Consider the following 20,516-nt stretch of genomic DNA (forward strand, 5'->3'; position numbering starts at 1 on the left):
GTATGTATCTGGTGCAAGCATGACAATAACGAGGTTCGTGTCATGTAACAACTTGACTACATGCCGTGCTCATGATGCACTAGCGGCCGTTTCGCAAGCTTCACATGTAGCAAATTTGGTGTTACGGGACGTGAATGGATGAAGAAGGTATGTGATTTCTGCGAACAAGATAAGGATAAGTGGCATGTCATGTAACAACATGACGACATTTCCGACTAATGGCACGCTCGTGGCTGTTTCAATAGCTTCACTTATACGAAATTGGTATTACGGGGCGTGAATGGACAACGAAGATATGTAACAATGGCAAACATAATAATAATGAAATGCGTGTCATGTACCAGCATAACTACGTGCCACGCTCTTGATGCACTCGCGGCCGTTTCGCTAGCTTCACATATACCCAATTTGGTATTTCGTCGTGTTAATGAATGACGGAGTTATGTGACTGTTGCAAACATGATAATGGTGTGATGCATGTTATATAACTACATGACTACACGCCACACTCATGATGCGCTCGTGGCCGTTTCTCTAGCTTCTCTTATACCAAATTCGTGGGACGTGAATGGATGACAAAGTTCCCTTACTTTAATATCTGTCCATCAGATATTCCAGTTTGCAGCCTCGTTTGTAGTCTTCCAGTGAGCGCACAACGGGAGTCGTCCCGCACTCTATTCATTTACGTCCATTCCTCGTCGCAAATATGACTTCAAGCACACCAATGAGCTTCCAAATGTAAGCCTCGGAACCATTATGCCTTTCCGCAGACCTAAAAGCACTTTGGAACTATTGTATCACCATAACGCTCTGTGCTTCATTATTTCAGCAATCATTTTAGATGCGAAGCAGCGTCGAGCTCAATCCGGTGTGCGCTATGATCCCTTACTGCACATGCGCGTCCACTCCCCTTCCCTCCTCTGTTCCCCCTTCTGCGCTCTCCCCTCTCCTGTCTTGCAACACCCTCTCAGGCAGTGTCTGCTCACAAGTTTTTCGGTTGAGAAAAAAACTGGATGCTCGCGATGCACAACCGTTCACTACGGTAGTGCCAGTGAGAGATTTTTCTTGTGCGTTAAGAAAATAAAATTTGCAGAATGCGCGTAAACTAAACGCGGACGACGGGTCCCTGTGTGCAATTGGAGTCTTCTGCTTCTGAATACCTGTTAGCAATATTTCATGTAGCCTTACCTGTCTCTCATCCCCTATTGTTATGTTCCAGTGCGAAACACTGGTCCGTTACTGCGTACTTGCCGCCTCCCCAGGCTTCCCTCCTGAGCAACGCTGCAGTGCAAGCGTTAGCGCCCGCTGCTTTGAATCTACGCATGGTTCCTTTTAGCGAGATATGGTGTTTTTTTTCTTTTGGTGCTAATGTTTTTCTTTACTGTACCACCTTACATATCTCCCTTATTTACTCACACCGCAAGGTGTTTGTACTCGCTTACTCTTGGTAATTTTTCGCCCTGTATCGAGACAGTTTCGTCTTCGTGATGATTTTAATACTATTATTCTACATTTTGTTGCCCTAAATCGTAGTCCTAGAGCCTCACCTTCCCTTCCGCCTACATCTGCCAGCCGCTGTATATATGTCTCGACTGTCCGCAAAGATTATAATGCCACGCTGTGTTATTGGCAGAAGACGAGAGCGAAGAAGTGAATGGCTGTTGTGGCTGAGTAAACAATAGTCCACTTCAAGTTCCTGTCTATCGTTTTCTCTCGCGCCAGACTGGTGCAGGGGCTGGGAATATAAAATATAAAATAGACCTGCAAGCTTCGGCTCAACTATCGCACCAACCTTTTTGTGTGAAAAAGTGCTACCTTCTACAGCTTTTTTTATCCTCACTTTATGCAGCATGAATAACAGCGGGGACAAAGAACACCCCTGTCACAACACTTCTTGCTAAATGCAACGCTGTCATTGCTACCTATTCCTGCCCATTTTATACAAGCTGTATTTTTTGTTATATCTCTCTAACAGGCTGCAAACAGTCGTCATCTATGCCCACTTCCTCTAATATACCCACAACGTTTCCTGATTAACGATGTCATAAGCCCCAGTGATGCCCAGATAAACTATTTATGATGGCCTGCTTTCTAGTTTTGATATTTGTATACAAACAGGTTATCGTCTAACTGCCTGTGTATACAGAATACATTCTTGAATGTAAACACGACAGATGTCTGTCTGGTTAGGTATGAAAACTGGGAAATGAATTAATCTCCAACCAAAAGTTTTTGAAGAAAGCCTATGTTTCGGAACCAACATAGTTTCTTCCTCAGGGGAAACTGGGACTACGCAGCAGCGGCATCTTCAAAGCACTTGCGAGGCGGTTAATGACCTTCCCCCCCTCTCTCGTGTTGCCGTGGAGTGCAGTTCATGTGTATACATTTGAAGTATGGTTTTGAGTAAGTGGTTGATATTTTGCGCCGTTCGCTCTAATGCCATGACTAGGGCAGTAACCTTCTCCTCTAGTTAGTCTCGCTTTCAAGGGTTGTCGTTGCTTCAAACTTTATCCGGTGGTCCAATGTCTCAGCTTGGTCGGCGACTGCGCTGCGCTCTTTGTAAAGCTTCCGTACGTTGTTCGCGTGTTGTTTGAGTCGTTCGGGTAGGTTTTTTGTCTCGCCGATGTACGAAGAAGGGCACTCGGCGTACGGAATTTTGTGAACAATCAAAAATTTGTTAAAAAGATCGCGTGAAGCATGTGAAGTTTTGTAAACGATCACAAAAACTTATCACCGAGTGTTGTTATGATGGCGGGGCCTCGCTGTCGCATGCACACCTGGTCAGCGCACAGGGCCAGACAGTGTAATCTTCGCGCTTACGGAAGCTTCTACGAGTGATGTTTATGAGAAAGGTAATGGAGCCCAAGCGGGAGAACTGCTACCAACAGGGGTCGGCCGATACACGGCCTGGCATGGGAGAAAGTGTGAAACGCGCAGAAACTATCCCCTCTGGTGTTGTACTTCATAACATGATATTTACCAATGTAGTGCCTGTTATGAAAGTGTTTCTGACATTGGTTGTAAAGATGGGAGTCCCAAACGTGTGATTGGCTTGTGTCGAGACCTTTGTTTAACTGAGGGTGGAAAAGAGGATGTTTGAATGCAAAAGAAAAAGCGGGGGTTTGGGCTTGGACTCGGGAAAACGCCTTGTGCTGCAATAAAGCGTCTCTTCACAGGACTACGGCTCTTCCTTTGCGCTGCCACCATGCACTCGAGTGATCGAGGATACCTACTTCGAACCTCAAACCTCTTCCCTCCTTAGCTAGTGTAGAAGCTAGTCTCGGAGGAGGAAATTAACTGAACCCAAGCATATTGCGTGGCAATGAAGCATTTTACCACAGAGCTAGACCAGGTCTCTAAACTGCTTTTTAAATAGACGCTAATCTTCATAAAACGTCAATAGTGGTTGCAGTGCTGCCCACCGAATTTTTTAAACATTACGTATGTACTCCTTTGCTACAGCCATCATGTCAAGTTAACGTCAATTGTGGTTGGTTGTGGTGCGCTCAAGTTGTTTAAGTAGCAGTGTCCAGGGCCAGCATCCTCGCGAGCACCAGCGCTTCATATCAGCTTCTGGTGTCGCTAATATGCATGTTGCAGTTGGTATCGTTGCGCAAGTGCAAACAATTGGATCTATAAACATCTGCTGCTTTTTAACATAGTTTGTGCGTGAAACATCTGTACAAATAATTAGCTTCATTTCATGACGTGTCACTCATTAAAAAAAACTGCAACATAGTCACCTTCTATCCGCATGCTTCACATTACGTGGATTCCTACGTGCGGGGCATCTGTCAATTTTTCGACAAACCATCATGATATTACGTCGTAATTTTGGTTCATCCCAAGTGAACCATGTGATCATGAGAGCACCCAGACGTGGGCGGCTCGTGTCCATGCCACCCAGCTCGTGTCCATGCCACCACTATGTCTTGGTGAGCCCAGTGATCGCGTCGCCGCACTGCAAAAATTTTCACACCGATCAGGGTGTATTTTCTGTCCCTTGGGCAACACCCTTTTAAAATGCTTAGGAACGCCCTAAACAACAGGGTGTTTAGAAATAGCCTAAAATCATTGAGTGTAAAGAAACGTTACACCCTACTTTTATACACTCTAAAAATATCGAGTAAAAAGGGCGTCTTTTTGTTCCACAACAATAATCGTCATAAGGCTTCCGTGCGCTTCCTTTCTTGAAAACTCGACGCTGGCCACTTTCCTATCGAGAATGCAATGTAACCCTGATAATGGGCATGTCGTTCGTGACCGGAATGTACCGGGCGCAGGTCGATAGCGCAAGGATCAAACGCAATATAGATGACGATTATTGTTGTGGAACAAAAAGACACCCTTTTTACTCGCTCTTTTTTCAGCGCGTAGGTGTTTATAAACATCCCTAAACTATGGGTGTTGGATAAAGCTACACCCGTACGAGTGGGTTGTAGCACTAAAAACACTCTTGAAACGATGGCAGTGACATGGATAAGCATACTTGATCAAACGAAGCGCAATTAACGGGACAACAAAAGGAGAGACACAGAAGGTGACGCTTCGTCTTGTGTGTCGCGGAGAGCTGTTCATAGCACTTCAATCCATCAAATATGCGTCACCAACTCGCCCAAGCCTCAACTGTTCTCAGGGAGAAGCGTATATGAGCCTTCTATGCGGCTGATAGGGAAGAAGAAAGATACTGGTGTCACCCACTGCACTTATTATACCTGCATGCATACAGCTGATAAAATAAGGTGCAGGGGACTTGAATGAGCTGCATAAAACCAGTGTATATATGTGTAGGTAGACTGAGCCAAAAACGACCAAGTAGGACACGGAAGCATATACACACGTACGCACACACACACACACACGCACGCAGCACACCACAGTAGTGCAAGCAGTAAGCTGTAGTGTAAGGTTCAACCGAACATAACACCGAAGCAAAAAATATTAAGCCCATAGGTTCCCATCTGTTTTTATATATAGAAAAACGGCAAGAAGTCTGAAACAGGACTTTGACGGCATTCTGCGAAATTTTGAAATATCTTACATGACCCAGTTTTTTTCTCTCTAGACTAGAAATTCATTGTTTTCAATACATTAAATCCCCACAACTTTAAAAAGATTTGTGCTAGTCGGGCAAATGACGGAGAGGTATTGCGTTGAATGACACCTATAAAACAAAAAAAAGTCACGCAAAAATAGTAAGCGAGTTTCTGGAGTCACATTTACAACCTATTATGAGTCGCTGTATGAGTTTAGACATTAAAATATACAGCATTCAACAAGGTAGTGTAATTGGGGTTGGATTAATGTAATGTCAGAGTTGGCGCACTTCTAATTGCAAAAACACAGCTCGTCACTGCTGCTTGTACAATCATCTTCAACTGCTCAGATGACTGGTGCCTTCGGGAGGAGTGGAGCAAAGCTGTTCTTTCTGTACAGGAAATTCAATCCCGGAAACCTAAAATAAGTACACAAGGAACAATGCCCGAAATTTCCAGAGTGCAACATACAGTATTCACCCTGCATAAATAACTGCTTTCTTATCTGTAAGTATAAATTGAGTGCACAGCAAGCATAATCAGTGGCATCGGGCTCCACTGCAGTGAGCAATGCAAGAAAAGGTATGCTGAACAATAAACGCCATAAAAAGCACGCTGTGGCAAAATCGCTATACTTTTCGTACCGTGGATATGAACCTCACTTTACCTTTTTAGCTTGCTTGCGCAGGCAAATAAAAAGGTGCAGCTCCAAGTTGATAATGTTCCATTAGCTGCTTCCAGCAACCAATCTAAGTGAATGTCTAACTCCATGCTTAAGCATACACCAACACAGCTACATGTGTATTTCTGCAGATCTACCATGGTACTCAGTCAATTAGTTAATTAAACGGAATACAGTGCAACGTGCAACAACATATACCTATTTGATCTATATTGCACAAAAGCACTATGCCATGAGTGCACATGACGGTATGCACATTAAGAAGGTATTCAGTGCAGGAAACTTGTAAAATTAAATAGTGAGTAGTTACGTGTTTAAATGTGATTGATACAAGTGTTCTTGAAGTGCCTCACCCTGACACGATAATATGATGGAAGAATTGGCCTTTGGGTCATTTTCCTTCAGACGTCCCAACTATTTTGGGGACCATCTCAAATGTATTCGAAAAAATTGCGCTGATTTACTGCATTAGGAAAGTTGACTCCTAGCATACTTTGGAGACAAATAATTTTTTTGGTCACAACGTGGCTGCCTCCTGAACTTCCCGAAATGTCGTCTGGGGGTTTTTGAAAAAAAAAATATATTATAGGTACCTCTTGTTCTTCTGTGCCAAATTTGGTCTACAAGTAAAGTAAAGGGCTTGTGTAAAGTGTTTGAAGCTCAGTAACATTATTACCATTTTCGACCACATACGCCCTATATAATTTAGCCAAATTGTGTTATATCTGCATTTTTCTATATCAATACTGCACTTTGGATGAATATCTGAGGAGTGAGTAATTAATCCGCATAAGATGTATTTTGAGAAAAAATATTTTAGACCTCTGAAGCTGTCAAACTTTACGAGCAAAAATCACGAGTCTCACAAAATAGTTTTTATGTCCATAAAGAGACGCAACTTGCACGCACCACGTGGTGGTTGAATAAAATAACCTTTGTACCTATATCGAAAGCAAATAAACAGTCCTTTGGTGTGCCAAGTTTTGTCATAGGAGTATGTTTTGAGAAAAAGATCACAGCATATCCACGGAGCGATTGATGATGAGTGCGGCGAAGCGTTCATTCGTCCGGACGCACAAACAGATGGACAGGCAGCCTGACGCAAGTATGAACGGACAGAAAGACAGACGGACTCGCGAAGAGACTGACAGATGGAAGCCCAGTTAGACGGACGGACGAAAGCACAAAAGTACGGACGAACGATTCGCCCCACTAATAATCATTTTATCCGTGTATATGCTGTGAAAACCACTAACGCCCTCTATTCTGCAACTTAAAAAATGGCTACATACTACTAGGTCGACTACAGAGGAGGGAAAGACCCACCGCCTAAAGAGCTTTGCCCCTAAATGATTTTTGAAGTTCCCCATTCGGAGCTAACTTGCCGTTTGGTCATACGGTGGCCGACACCTGGAAGTTTCCCATTGCCGTTGATGGGATAATTAAAAAAGAATTTTACTCATTAAAGTATAAATTGTAATGGTGGCACTTATCACATACAAAAAGCTGTTTATTTTCTTTCAATTTAGGTAAACTGTGATTTTTAATTGGACAACCACATGGTGCAAATTGCGTCTCTATACGAACGAAAATGACAATTATGGGAACTGAGGGATATTTCTCGTAAAAGTTCAACAGCTTGAGATGTCTATTTGAAAGAAATTTTTGTAGCGCGAGGCGAAAAAACGAACACAGGAAAGAATAGATTAAGAAAACAGAGCTATACTATCAACAACATGTTTATTTTCGACCTCCAAGCTGCTTTTGAGCCATAATCGTCAGGCGACCAAGCAGATAAGCACGTGTAATTCAGATACATGCACGTCAATGTCATCTACCTACAAAAAACAATAAATAGGATAACAAAAACCTCACAGATAAAATCACGTATTACTGCGTAAGCAGGAACGCCAGTTCCTTGGGTGACAAGGCAATTGAAGGCTTGCTAATACATACATCTCCAAGAACATCAATCAGTTCGGCTTCTATGATCAACCGAGTCATCTCATCCTTATGGCGAACAACAATGATTGTACTCTGGAACAAAGGCCGGCAGTCACACGCGTGAATGTGAAGAGCGTGAAAACCTTCTGGCGGCAGGTTATTCGCCTTGTAATTGTGTTCTCTCAATCGCTCATTCACACACCTACTGGTTTGGCCGACATATTTTTTTCCACATGTGAACAGAATAAGATAAATGACGAACTAAATGCACTCCACAAATTTGTGTGTATGCCTTTTTGTGCACAACACCCTTTCCTCACGTGACGGATTCGTCAGCACACACAATTTCCCAAGTTTATCACGTATTGAAAATAGCACCCTAATATTGTCCCGAAGTGCCACTTTCCTAAGATTATGTGACAGCTAGTGAACATATGGAATTACGGCCGCGCGTCTTGATTTTGCCGGTGAATCGACATGAACATTAGATTCGCTTGACCTTGCACGAATCCTTTTCAACTCTTTTTCCGCAACTGAAACTAAAACATGATCCGGATAGCCCGATCCTTGCAAACGCGTGATCTGATTATAGAAACTCTGCTTCATAAGGTGCGCACATGACTTGTTCATGTGTTGTTCAATAAACTGAAATGACTTGTTCAATAAACTTCTTTATTTTACTAATGACATAGCATTGGCTTTAGATCGCGGCTCACTTGTGCATTGCATTTTTCTTGACTTTCAAAAAGCTTTCGATAAAGTACCTCACCAATTACTCCTCCTGAAAATTAGTGCCTTAAACATTGACCCGAACATTCTTAAATGGATTGAATGCTTTCTGACTAATCGCACTCAGTTTGTAACAACTAATGGCTATTACTCACCTCTTTCTAAAGTAACATCCGGCGTACCCCAAGGTTCCGTATTAGGCCCTTTACTTTTTCTTATATATATTAATGATCTCCCAGACAGCATTAACTCCGCTATAAGGTTATTTGCAGATGATTGTGTAATTTACCGCGAAATTTCTACAGTCAGACCTTGACACTGTCTCAACCTGGTGCAATAAATGGCTTATGACTCTCAACTCTAACAAATCTAAATGCATGTCAATAACCCAGCGATCTATTTCTCCCCCCTGTACCTACAGGATTAACCCCGTTCCCCTCCAGCATGTCTCTTCATATAAGTACCTCGGCGTTTACATTACCAACAATCTATCTTGGCACACGCATGTTACCTACATCTGTAATAACGCTAACCGAACGCTAGGATACTTACGCCGCAACTTTTCTCGCGCTCCGCTATCCCTCAAAATTCTATTATACCGATCACTAATTCGCCCAAAGCTTGAGTACGCGTCCGCTATATGGGATCCCGTGCAGCAAAATTTAATTAACGCGTTAGAATCTGTTCAGAACCGCTCAGTTCGGTTCATTTATTCTAATTATTCCCGTACTGCTAGCATATCAGAAATGAAATCTAACCTTGACCTACCCAATTTAACAGTCCGGAGGAAACTGGCGCGACTGCATTTTTTTCATAACATATTTTTTCACAATCCATCAATGAAGCGAGACCTCATTTCACAACCGTCATACCACTCATCGCGCATTGATCATCAGCATAAGGTTGCCATTCCGTTTTGCCGCACCAAATTCTTTTCAGCAGCCTTCTTACCGAAAACAGCCGCCGATTGGAACCACCTTCCCTCTTCCGTTGTATCAATAACAGACCCTTTGTTATTCAAGACTGCAATTTCTCAGCAATGCTTGTAACTATACGCAGTTTCCATTATCTATCTTTGTCTTGTATGTGCTTGAATTCTTATACATTTTTAGTTGACTTATGTTGCCTTTTGATTTGCGCATCTGATACTTGTTTCTTTATTTTGTCTTTTTTTCTTGTGTGTTATATATGTTGTACCCACCCCCTCTGTAATGCCCTACGGGCCCTGAGGGTATTCTAATAAATAAATAAATAAATAAATAAATAAATAAACTGCCGCCAGAAGGTTTTCTCGCTCATCACATTCACGCGTGTGGCGGCCGGCCTTTGTTCCAGAGTACAATCATTGTTGGTCGGCATAAGGATGAGATGACTCGGTTGATCATAGAAGCCGAATTTATTGATGCTCTTGGAGATGTATATATTAGCAAGCCTTCAATTGCCTTGTCACCCAAGGAACTGGCGTTCCTGTGTACGCAGTGATACGTGATTTTATCTGTGAGGATTTTGTTGTCCTATTTATCGTTTTTTTTGTAGGTAGATGGCATTGTGGTGCATGTATCTGAATTACACGTGCTTATCTGCTTGGTCGCCTGACGATTATGGCTTAAAAGCAGCTTGGAGGTCGAAAATAAACATGTTGATATTAGCGCTCTGTCTTCTCAGTCTATTCTTTCCTGTGTTCGTTTTATCGCCTCGCGCTACAAACATTTCTTTCAAATGTTTCACCAACAGGCCCACATCGCCACTCTTGTCCACATCGCCACTCTTGTGAGATGTCTAAACGTAATTTTTCAACAAAATATTTTTTGGGGGAAGAAAGTAGTCACAGCTCAGACATTCAAACAAAGTGCATTATCGCAATGAGAAAATGCAAACATAACACATTTTGGGCTAAGTTCTTGGAGACGTATGTGGCCGAAAAATTGTATCATAGCATTGAGTTTCAAACACGTTACATAAGCCCCTTTACTTAACATGTATCAAACTTGGTATAGAAAGAAGTAGGGGTACTTGTAAAAAACTTTTTCTACAAGAACACTCTGACAACATTCTGGGAGTTTAAAAGAGAACCATGGGACCAAATAAATTTTCTCTCCGAATTATTCTAGCAGCTCACTGAAAACAGTGCATTAAATCAGCATGATTTTTTTTTCAAACACATTTGCCTTAGCCGTCAAATGGGGTGGAAAATTGGGAATAAAGTGACCCTGTAACCTTTAATCAATTACTATTGCATACTTTTGAATTATGGCCATTTGTTTCAATCATGCTGGCAGGCTGAAAAAGCATAACTTCTTCCCGATGCAGCGTAGGCTGTTCAGTGGCTGTGGGTGTTGTGTTCCCAAATAAATATGCTACAAAGTCTTACATTTTGGCTGTAACACATGCTTAGATACCATGCAGTAGGTGTAACATAAGAGTGTTTTTGTGCAACAAAAAACGTAAAATATGCTTCACCTAGCGAAAATAGCTTAACATCTGAAGTACTTAGCGAAGTTAAATGCCAAAGCGAGGCGAGGGCAATATAACTCTGACTAACAAGAATATTATGAAAGTTCCACTTGCTGGAAACAAATGGATAAAAATAAATGTACTCGAACGTTAGCAGCTATGCTCAAACAAGCGTTTCCACTGTTCAAGTAAGCAATTTGGCCACACACACAGACAAAAGGTCCGTTCAAACACAAGTCCAGCTTCAGTGTTCGATCCGCTAGACAGGCACGGCTGCCGGCAGTGTCACGCTACGTAGCGGGTGAACGAAAATTCCGGTGAAGATGAAGTTACCAAAATTTAATGTATTAGCAAGTAGGCAAACTTCGCGAGGTGCATCTAACGCGAAGCAATATGCTGTGTTGTCACTCGATGCATCAGCTCGAGTTATCACAGTAGTATCAGCGCACAAAACGAAAAAGGGTAAAAAATAATGACATGGAAACCATGCCTTTGTTTTCCGTTCGCGGTCTTTTTGTGCAATAAAAAAATGAGAGCAAATGAACTACCAACATGCCCAAGCATATGCGTCTTAGATAAGCTTGATGCATGCAGCTAACAGGCGCCATACCCACGCATGGATTAATTAGTAAACTAAAATTGATGTTCATCACGAGAGGGCCGCGCAAAGGACCACTGCTAACAGAGGGCACCGCAAAAATTTGTTCATATTATTCGCTGAACCACAGCTGCGCATGCTCACTCTGTTTGTACTCCAAACAATCCAAACAAACAAACAAAAAACTTGCCCACAATCACGCTTCTGCTTCATCCTCGTGAAACAGTCAGCAAAAATATTATAAGAATGATATTCCCGTAATTGTAATAACGCAACAACTTTAACACACCTTTATACCAATTATGAAGACTACATGCATGTGTACACCGACGGATCATGTCTGAATCAAAGCTCTCTGTCGGCATTCTTTGTACCTCCATACAGAGCAAGAAACGCTTTTAAACTCAGCCGTTTCGCAACATCCACAACGGCAGAACTCTATGCAATACTCTGTGCTTTACACTTCATATGTTTACAGCCAGGTCCACTTCAATGGGCAGTTATCAGTGACTCATAGCCCTCATTAGTTTTTCTAAAAGGAACCAGCTTGGGCAACAAAGCTAGTGAGCTCGCATATGAAATAAAGGGGAAGTACGCTGTATCAAAAGAGCTAAAACACACCTTAACGTTCTAGTGGGTGCTGTTGTGACTGGCGCCAGAGCTGACGAGGGAGGGGCGCTCCTTGGATCAGCAAAACAATTAACCGACCGGCCGGCTGCCAATGACCACCAGGCATTGTCCCTCCAAGCTGGAGGGTGAGACGTCGTGTTTCCATGACGCCGTAAGCCGTTCGAGAGAGGAATACAAATACAGCGTCTTCTTTGGAAGAGATCGTGATGGCCTTCACAAATTGCCCCGCTAATTAGGCGAGCAGTTCGGCGGACCCTTTGAAGTATGCAGTCATGAGCTTGAGACCCCTCGACCAGCGGCACACGCACGACGAGGAAGAGCCCCACTGGCGCCTTCTTGGTCTGCAGAGTCACGCCTCAATATTGGACGTTCACGTGGGCCGTGCATTCTCGTCCCCCTCGCCAGTTGTCTGTTATCTGTGATTGGACAGTCCCATCAGCACGTGTTCCCTGATGTAGAGATCTGGGGAGCATATACCCTTTAAAATGAGCCCCCCGGCTTATTCGAAGGAGCACCATGTAGAGGAACGCCAGATTAGAGAGCTCGCCATGTAAGAAAGAGGTTGTTATGTACGAGAGCTGACCCTGCATACAATGTAAATAAACCTCTTTCAAGTCTGTCTTCCTCCTGCCTCGACAACTTCATCCCGGTCCTCCGGTGCCTGCAAAACCCAGTATTAACAATTGCTTGGCAGCGTTGGGATACGACTCAGCGACAGAAAACGACATAGACCGGAATTCAGCCGAAAGCCCTGAAAGTCGGCGGGATCGGCGCCGTGTACCACAACTGCAGGTAATTTGGTCAGTGCCTGGCTTTGTGCTTGAGTTGTATCGAGTCTTTTAGCCTAGATTTGTTGAAAAATAGGTATAACTAACAACTGCCTGGCCAATGTGGTTGTTATCTCTGCACTGAGTGGCACTGGATGTTTATCTGAGCAAGTAGGTTAAGGAAAAAAAAAACTTGGATAATTTGATAGGAACAAGTGTTAAATTTTGAGGGAGTTTTAAGGGTACGTTGCGGGAAAATTTGGAATGTAAAAATCAGTTGAGGGAGAAAGAAACAGGAAACAGGTTAAAGAGAGAGGTTAGCCGCGTAGTGCTACCTGTGCGCTTAAGCGTATGGTCTCCGCTGTGGGATTTGCCAGGCTTTAATTTCCCCAGACGCAGAATTTAAACGCTGGTGGGTTTGTGTTTTGTCACAGCTGAGCCAAAGCAAAGCAGTAGTCAAGGACCTCAGGAGATTGACAGGAGATAACCTGCTAAACCTCGGTTGGCATCTTGACCTAAACTTTAACGACAATATGCTTGAATATGCTCCATGAAGTAATTCTTGAAAGCAAAATTGAAAAGGCGGAAATCGAGCACTTTGGGAGTGTGTAATTATTGGATCAGGAAGAGGAAGAGAAGCGCAAGCGGGACAAAGAGAAAATCAAGCGCAGGATTGAAGAACACAGAAAGAAGATGCAGGAATTATGTGGGGAGATAAAAAGGATGGATGGTATAAAGTGGTGGTATTGGAGCAAAGAGGCCAGACATCCGTAGATGTAGCGCACGAACGGTGTGGTGTAGCGGCGGTGCCGTTTAAAGCCGAAGAGAGGGCTTCAGCGGTGGTGCCTTTTAAAGCCAAAGAAAAGGCTAGTGCCTATAGGGAAACGGTGGAGATTCGAACCTGTTTCGAAGAAAAAGAGCTCGTGGTCGAAGCAGGGTGTGAGGATTCCGTGGTTGTGGAAACAGAGTTAAGATTAACAGAGTGTTCCACGTGAATTGAACCTTGCAGCCCTATAGACGATAGCGATGAGCGTCAGAGGCGGACTAAAGGCTCCAAAGTTGGCTCCGAAGAGTGTTACAAACGATGAAAGCGTCCGAAAAACGGAAGCGCCGCAAGGCTCGCTATCAACGCGGCGCGTTTGACGAAGACTTTCAAACGGCGCGGTGGATTCGCGAGAAAAGGCCCGTTGTCTCCTCTGGCAATCATCAGGACTGTGCGCGCGAAACAGCGGAGGAGCATATTGCTGATTAAGAACGTCAGAGTGGGACGAAAGGTTCCCAGGTCCGCGCAGAGAAGCGTGCACATGGGAGAAAGCGTCCGAAGGGCAACCGTAAGACAAGGCTCATGATGAGCACAACGCGTTTGAGTAAGGGCTTCAAATGGCGGAGTGAAATCGCGAAAGAGTGCCGTTGTCATCTCTGACGGGTGTTTATCGTATGGGTTCAAGCCGCCAAAACAGAAAAGCACATCGTACACAGCCCTGTTCGAATGATAAATTGCTAGTCACCCATAATGACAGTGCGCGTGAGAGAGCTAACAAGCACATTGGTGCTGATGAGCATCAGAGGTGGGCAAAAGGCTCCGTAGATGGCACGAAGAAGCGTGCAAAACGAGGAAAGCATTCTAAAAGCAGGTAGGCGAAAATTGCAACGCGTTTGAGGAATGTATTTAAATGGCGGAAGGAAATTACGAGACAGTTGCCGTATCCCAAGTGTCCAAACAGCTGGAGAGCCAAGAAAAGAGAAACGCATTGTGCGCGTAAGCTGTCAGTGGGCAGGGGATCCTTCTGTTGTTCTCGCGGCGCGTTGGACGGGGTGTGCAACACAGAGGTCAGCGGTTTTCGCGAAGTGGCGGGAACGAACAACAGCAAGTCTGTTTCGAGGAATGTTGCGGGGTTTGGTAACAAAACAATTTACTTTTACGCGTGTTGCACACCCCGCTTGACGAGAAAAGCTTTCCGGGCATGACCACCACGAGTTCAACTCAAAGTTGTTGAGAATAGCTGCTTGCTTTTCAAAAATGTTGACTCAGGACTGTTGAAAAAACTTTTTTGTTTGTTTAGCGATTCTGTAAATAACTAGTTTGAACTGTTTTATTGCGCTCTGTTGTTTTTGTAGGAAACATGCGTTGTAGTATATATATTGGAAGGATAGTGATACGCATTAGACTGAGAGTAAGAACTCTGATTGCCAGCGAGGAGCTTTGCGGAGGTCGGAGGTGAAGCGAATAGGCTTAACCATTTTCCATTTCCCATTCTCCAAAACACACCCACAGGACGCGACACCACGCGTTCGACTGAAAAAAGAGTAGACAGCGATAGGTTTTTGACTATGGTCACCAGTGGATTAGTTTTATTTTGAAATTTGCTTTTGATGGTTTAAGTTTGTCATGGGTTTTAGAATGTGTTTTTTGAGTAAGTCGGCGACTAGATAGTGTTTGGGTAGCCCATTTTTTGCTTTGTTCATTTCTCGGGTGTTGTATGTTTCTCTAAGGTAACCGTTGTGCGATTGCATAAACGACACGCATAGACCCCTGTGTCATGATAGATACGTGCAAATGAGCAGGGTCGACGTTATGAACTAAGGAGGACTGAGCGAAGAGACGCAAAGATTTTCCTTTCAAGTTTTTTTAAGGTTCATACGAAAGTTTCTTTTGTGAATGTAATGTTTTTTCGCATGTGTCCGGTGTGGAAGAAAAACTAGTTCGTGAGTTCATGTGTATTCTTTGTTGTAGTAATTGCAAAGGAAAGTCAAGTAGTAGTTCATTCAGACAGGAGCACTGGGAAGTGCATTGACTGATGCGGTTGTTCCTGATGCAGGTGTAGCAAGACAGTTGTCTGTTCGTTGGCTCTGAGGGAACTGACGACTTGATTTGGTGGCACAAAATTTTGGGAAATTAAAAATAGTGTCAAACAAAAGGCTTTATTTTGTGAGTATGATGCCTGCTTGTTTACAGCAGATTACTCACGCTCTCACACCGGTATGCCACGGGAACACATCGCTTGGCAGTTAACTTTCTTGAAAACAGTCTAATAGGATGATAATTCTCGAAGTGGGATTGAGAGTTTTGGGTGAAAGCTCAGTGATACGTTCCAATTGCTGTTTTGTGCTTTGTAATACTACTTAAGGATGTTTGTTTTAGAGGATTGTCAAGACTCGATGTGTCTCAGTGCGGGTTGGGCGCTCTCCCGTGCCTCTGGTGGTGTGTATGAATGCTTTCTCCAGAAGATGGCCACAAGGTACGAGCGAGAAAGAGTCCTTGGCAGGGCGTCATTGGCAGTGGCCTGGAAAACGGCACCACGCTACGACACTTCGGGCAACTTGTGCAGCTAATCACCCTGAGGTCGAATCTCCCGCCGGCCGACGAGCTGTTGTAACCGGCGCCAGAGCTGACGAGGGAGCGGCGCTCCTTGAATCCTCAAAACAAGTAACCGACCGGCCGCCTGTCTAGGACGGCCAGGCATTGTCCCTCCTAGCCGGAGGGTGAGACGTCCTGTCGCCACTACGCCGTAAGCCGTTCGAGAGAGGTATACAAATACAGCATGTTCCTTCGAAGAGATCACGGCCGCCTTCGCAAATCGCCCCGCTAATTAAGCGAGCAGTTCAGCGAGCCTTTTGAAGTATGCTGTCATGAGCTTGAGACCCCTCGACCAGCGGCACACGCACAACGAGGAAAAGCCCCGCTGGCTCCACCTTGGACTGCAGAGTCACACCTGAATATCGGACGTTCACGTGGGCCGCGCATGCTCGTCCCCCTCGCCAGTTGTGCGTAATCTGTGATTGGGCAGTACCATCTGCACGTGTTCCCTGATCAAGGGATCTGGGGAGCACATACCCTTTGAAATGAGCCATCCGGCTCATTCGAAGAAGCACCATGTAGAGGAACGCCAGATTCGAGAGCTCGCTGTGTAAGAAATTGCTCATCATGTACGAGAGCTCAGCTTGTATATAATGCAAATAAACGCTCTTTCAAGCCTCTCTTTTTCCTGCCTCGACAACTTCATCGAGGACCTCCGGTGCCTGCAAAACCCAGTCATAACAGTGCCAAGCCGCTGTGAAATCACAGGAAACGACATAGCTGATCACATTGCACATGCTGCACATCAAGGAATTAATATATCACTGCTATCTCTAACGATGAGCGATGCACGGTGTCTAATAAATAAGCTGAGCTGTCAGCTGTCTATGAAACCTGGTTCGAATGATGGTGCGCAAAACTTTCTGTTGTATCACGTTGATCACGGTATAGAATTTAATATTCCGTTAAAGGTTAGCCGATCGCCAGAAACAGTCATCCATAGGCTTCGACTTGGTACAGCCTACACAAAGCTTTCCTGCATAAATTAAGGAAAGCTGGCAGTCCTACCTGCTCATGTGGAGAAGCTCAAGAAGACGTAGAGCACATTCTTCTACATTGTAGAAATCATGACGTACCTCGAAGGAACCTTTTTCAAAAACTCAATTCTTTCGAAAAGCGACCTCCATCAATTGCAAAAATCTTGAGTGTTTGGCCAAATAGAAAGGTACAAGCCACTCAGTGCGTGTAGTCGTTAACTTTCTGGAGGAATCATGAATAGCTGAAAAGTACTAAACGAAATACAAATCTACTTCGCTGTTAACTGGTATGTTTCAAAACAGTACTTTTGTTTTTCACCACGATATTTTTGGGAAAACCTTTCTAAAAACAGTTTCAGTGTTTAAGCGACAAGAACACCTTACACATTACATTGAACTTTTATGTTTTGCGTGAACACCTAAATTGTAGTGATTACTTGTGTTTATACAAACTCTGTGTGGTGCGGACACATTTCTATGCAGTGTGGACACATTTTTGTGTGGTGCGGACAGTCAGTGTTGAAAAACCTAAACTCATTGTGTAGGTGTTGTGTTATGAACTTATGTATAGCCTTGTGTTTACTACATAATGTGCGATGTCGGCTTTTGTGCAAGAGAGGAGGAGTTGCCGGCGCAACGCATTGTCACCAATCTCTCCTTATATACATCTACTTAAAAATAATCTCTCTAAGAAAACAAATGCTGACTTGTCATTGACTGGTTGAAAACAAAACTGTTTGAAAGCATTATGCTCGAGCCCAAGCAGTTAACAAAGCGCTGAACAGAACAATGTGAGAGCGGTACTTACTATTTCACTTCGAGTGCTCCATAATTTGAATCCGCAGCTCCAGCCATCAATATGATGCGTCTTCGCAATATTCAGCCCCGACAGAACACACAGGTCGAGCACAGAGCGCAGGCATATTTGAAACTAAACACCGACTAATAAACTCTACCGATCGAGAAGCCACGCGAACCACATGCACAGACACGGGAGGGCTTTTCGCCAGCACACGCAGTGACATGTAAGACGACACCAGTCCTCTCCCGCGCTCTGCGCCATCTGCGCACGCGCAGCGATCCCGGGCAGCCGAGGTTGCCAAGGCGACGAGACTTGATGGCGCCGGTGGCGCTCTCACAGCAGCTAGATGCGGTTTATTACTAGCTCCGGCCCTCGACTGATTGCGTAGGCGCCGCTTTCATTTTTTGCGGCAGTGATCTGGTGCGTTATACACGTTCTTTTACAGTGCATCTAAATCGCAGTGCACATTGTGGCGCCGCAGTGCGGCCAACACGAGCTGCTAGTCAGAACGCGCATTTGTAATATTGAGGAGCAATATTTAGCGCATCTTCACGGACCTCATGTAGTGAATACTGGTAATAAAGCCAAGCTGATGGCTTTTGCTAAGCTCAATAGGTCTTTAGGAATTGCGCACCCAGGGTAACGCAGGAGATATTGTATCACCTCTTTCATTTCGGTAAATACATTGCTCCTCGCAACATTGCGTGCTTCGACCATCCCACTATTCCATGGAAACATATAGCCAGGTGAGTGCTGCGAGGAAGATGAAGACGGCAGTGCATACGCGCTTTTATGCAGAAAGCAATCACGAGAAAGAATAAGAACACTCTGGAGCATTGTAAATAAAAATATATGACCTGCTACTACTTTCTCAACCTGTTAAATACTACTTCTGTCTTCACGACGCGACAATATATTTGTACGTTGCTTGCAGTCCTTGGAACAAGACCATGGCTGAAAATCTTTAATAAATGTTGATTTCTCACTGCCCACGAAGTCAAGGCTTCCACCGAAGCACGTCTGCTGAGGAAGTAACATAAAAAAGAAGGGTATTCACAAAGAAAGAGAGCAAACGAGAACTGGAGAATTCGTTTCGGCTCCCCTGAGGAGAGCTCTGTCCGCAATTTAGTCAACAAGGTTCCCGTCATTGTGAGCAAAGCTGCATCAAGGTCACCGAAATGTCTTTATTCCGCATTGTTTCTTCATGGTAGGTGTCCTCTTTCTAATTTCCATGACGCACTTTCAAGGAGACATGAGGAATATTCGCTATTGTAGTTAAATAAAACTAGCCTGCTAAAAATACATCACCCCAATATTCGTTTTTAAGGGACCTGATGGCCCGTTGACGTGGCTGTTATGGCTAAACATTGTGCCGATGGTTTGTTTTTCTGCAGGTGGCGGACGTTTTACCTTCAGCCTTGAAAGCTTCGATCTTATGGGAGACGGGGGGAGGGTGGGGATTGCTCCACGCATGGCTACGCCAATGTGCTCAACATTAGCTTGTTCAGGCAAGTTAGTGCACTTTGTGAGTGTTGGCTATTCACGCAAATGACACAATTGACAGGAACACATACAAGAGAATTTGCCCTCACTATATTCGACAAGCGCCGCTCCTGTTGTATCTTCCGTCTTATAGTAGTTTGCCTGCTTTATCGATGGCCCCGCCGCGGTGGTCTAGTGGCTAAGGTACTCGGCTGCTGACCCGCAGGTCGCGGGATTAAATCCCGGCTGCGGCGGTTGCATTTCCAATGGAGGCGGGAATGTTGTAGGCCCGTGTGCTCAGATTTGGGTGCACGTTAAAGAACCCCAGGTGGTCAAAATTTCCGGAGCCCTTCACTACGGCGTCTCTCATAATCAAATGATGGCTTTGGGACATCGAACCCCATGTGTAAGTCTGCTTCATCGACGAAAACTGCGTTTCGGTCACATTGCTTCCTGCTTCAATTCATTACTAGGCCCACAAGAAGCTAGTAGTGGGAGCCTTGCTGGTATCAAGATAGGTAATGTACACTAACAATATAAGCAAAGCTGCTAGAAAATGTCGTGCATTTGTTGCCTTGTAGGCCTGTGTGCTCAAATTTGAGTGCAAGTTAAAGAACCCCAGGTGGTCGAAATTTCCGGAGCCCTCTACTACGCGTGTCTACTAATCATATGGTGGTTTTGGGACGTTAAACCCCACATATCCATCAACTATTTGTAGCCTTGTTCATAACACCCTGAGTATGAGGCTGTAAATAGGGTGTTTTGAGGTGTTTTAATCACGAACACCTCAAATTTTAAAGTGGGAGTGTAAAAAGGGTGTATACGGGTGCTTTTATTGCATACACCCGTTTTACATCCTTTCGGGTGTAAAAATTTATGCAGTGTGCGTCATTCTCAATTGCACGCAGCGCATGCCAACAATGGCTTCAACTCAGACGATGGCGCCTGGCCTGCTTCTTGCCAGACGCTTTTTTGAGTAGGACTTTCCCTTATAGTCCCAAACGGGAGCGACCTTCACGGTGCCGCTCGTGAACCATGTGAATAGGGTCTCCCGCGT

The 20,516-nt window shown here is 44.3% G+C and overlaps 1 protein-coding gene and 2 long non-coding RNA genes across 3 annotated transcripts in view; 2 read left to right on the top strand and 1 right to left on the bottom strand.

Moving 5' to 3' along the window:
• The window catches only part of LOC142804281 (uncharacterized), a 34,440-nt gene extending 16,264 nt beyond the window's left edge, over positions 1-18,176 (bottom strand). The window contains exon 1 of the long non-coding RNA XR_012894567.1: positions 17,984-18,176. This is a non-coding gene — a long non-coding RNA (uncharacterized LOC142804281). The remainder of the gene's footprint in view (positions 1-17,983) is intronic.
• LOC119167935 (uncharacterized) overlaps positions 1-20,516 on the top strand; it is a 362,355-nt gene that overhangs the window by 14,698 nt on the left and 327,141 nt on the right. The gene's annotated exons all lie outside the window — the stretch shown is intronic.
• LOC142804278 (uncharacterized) lies at positions 11,954-16,823 on the top strand. Its single transcript, XR_012894565.1, has 2 exons — positions 11,954-12,865; positions 16,066-16,823. It is a non-coding gene; the product is annotated as an uncharacterized LOC142804278 (long non-coding RNA).

This window comes from Rhipicephalus microplus, chromosome 3, assembly GCF_043290135.1.
Source record: "Rhipicephalus microplus isolate Deutch F79 chromosome 3, USDA_Rmic, whole genome shotgun sequence".
Classification (NCBI taxonomy): domain Eukaryota; kingdom Metazoa; phylum Arthropoda; class Arachnida; order Ixodida; family Ixodidae; genus Rhipicephalus; species Rhipicephalus microplus.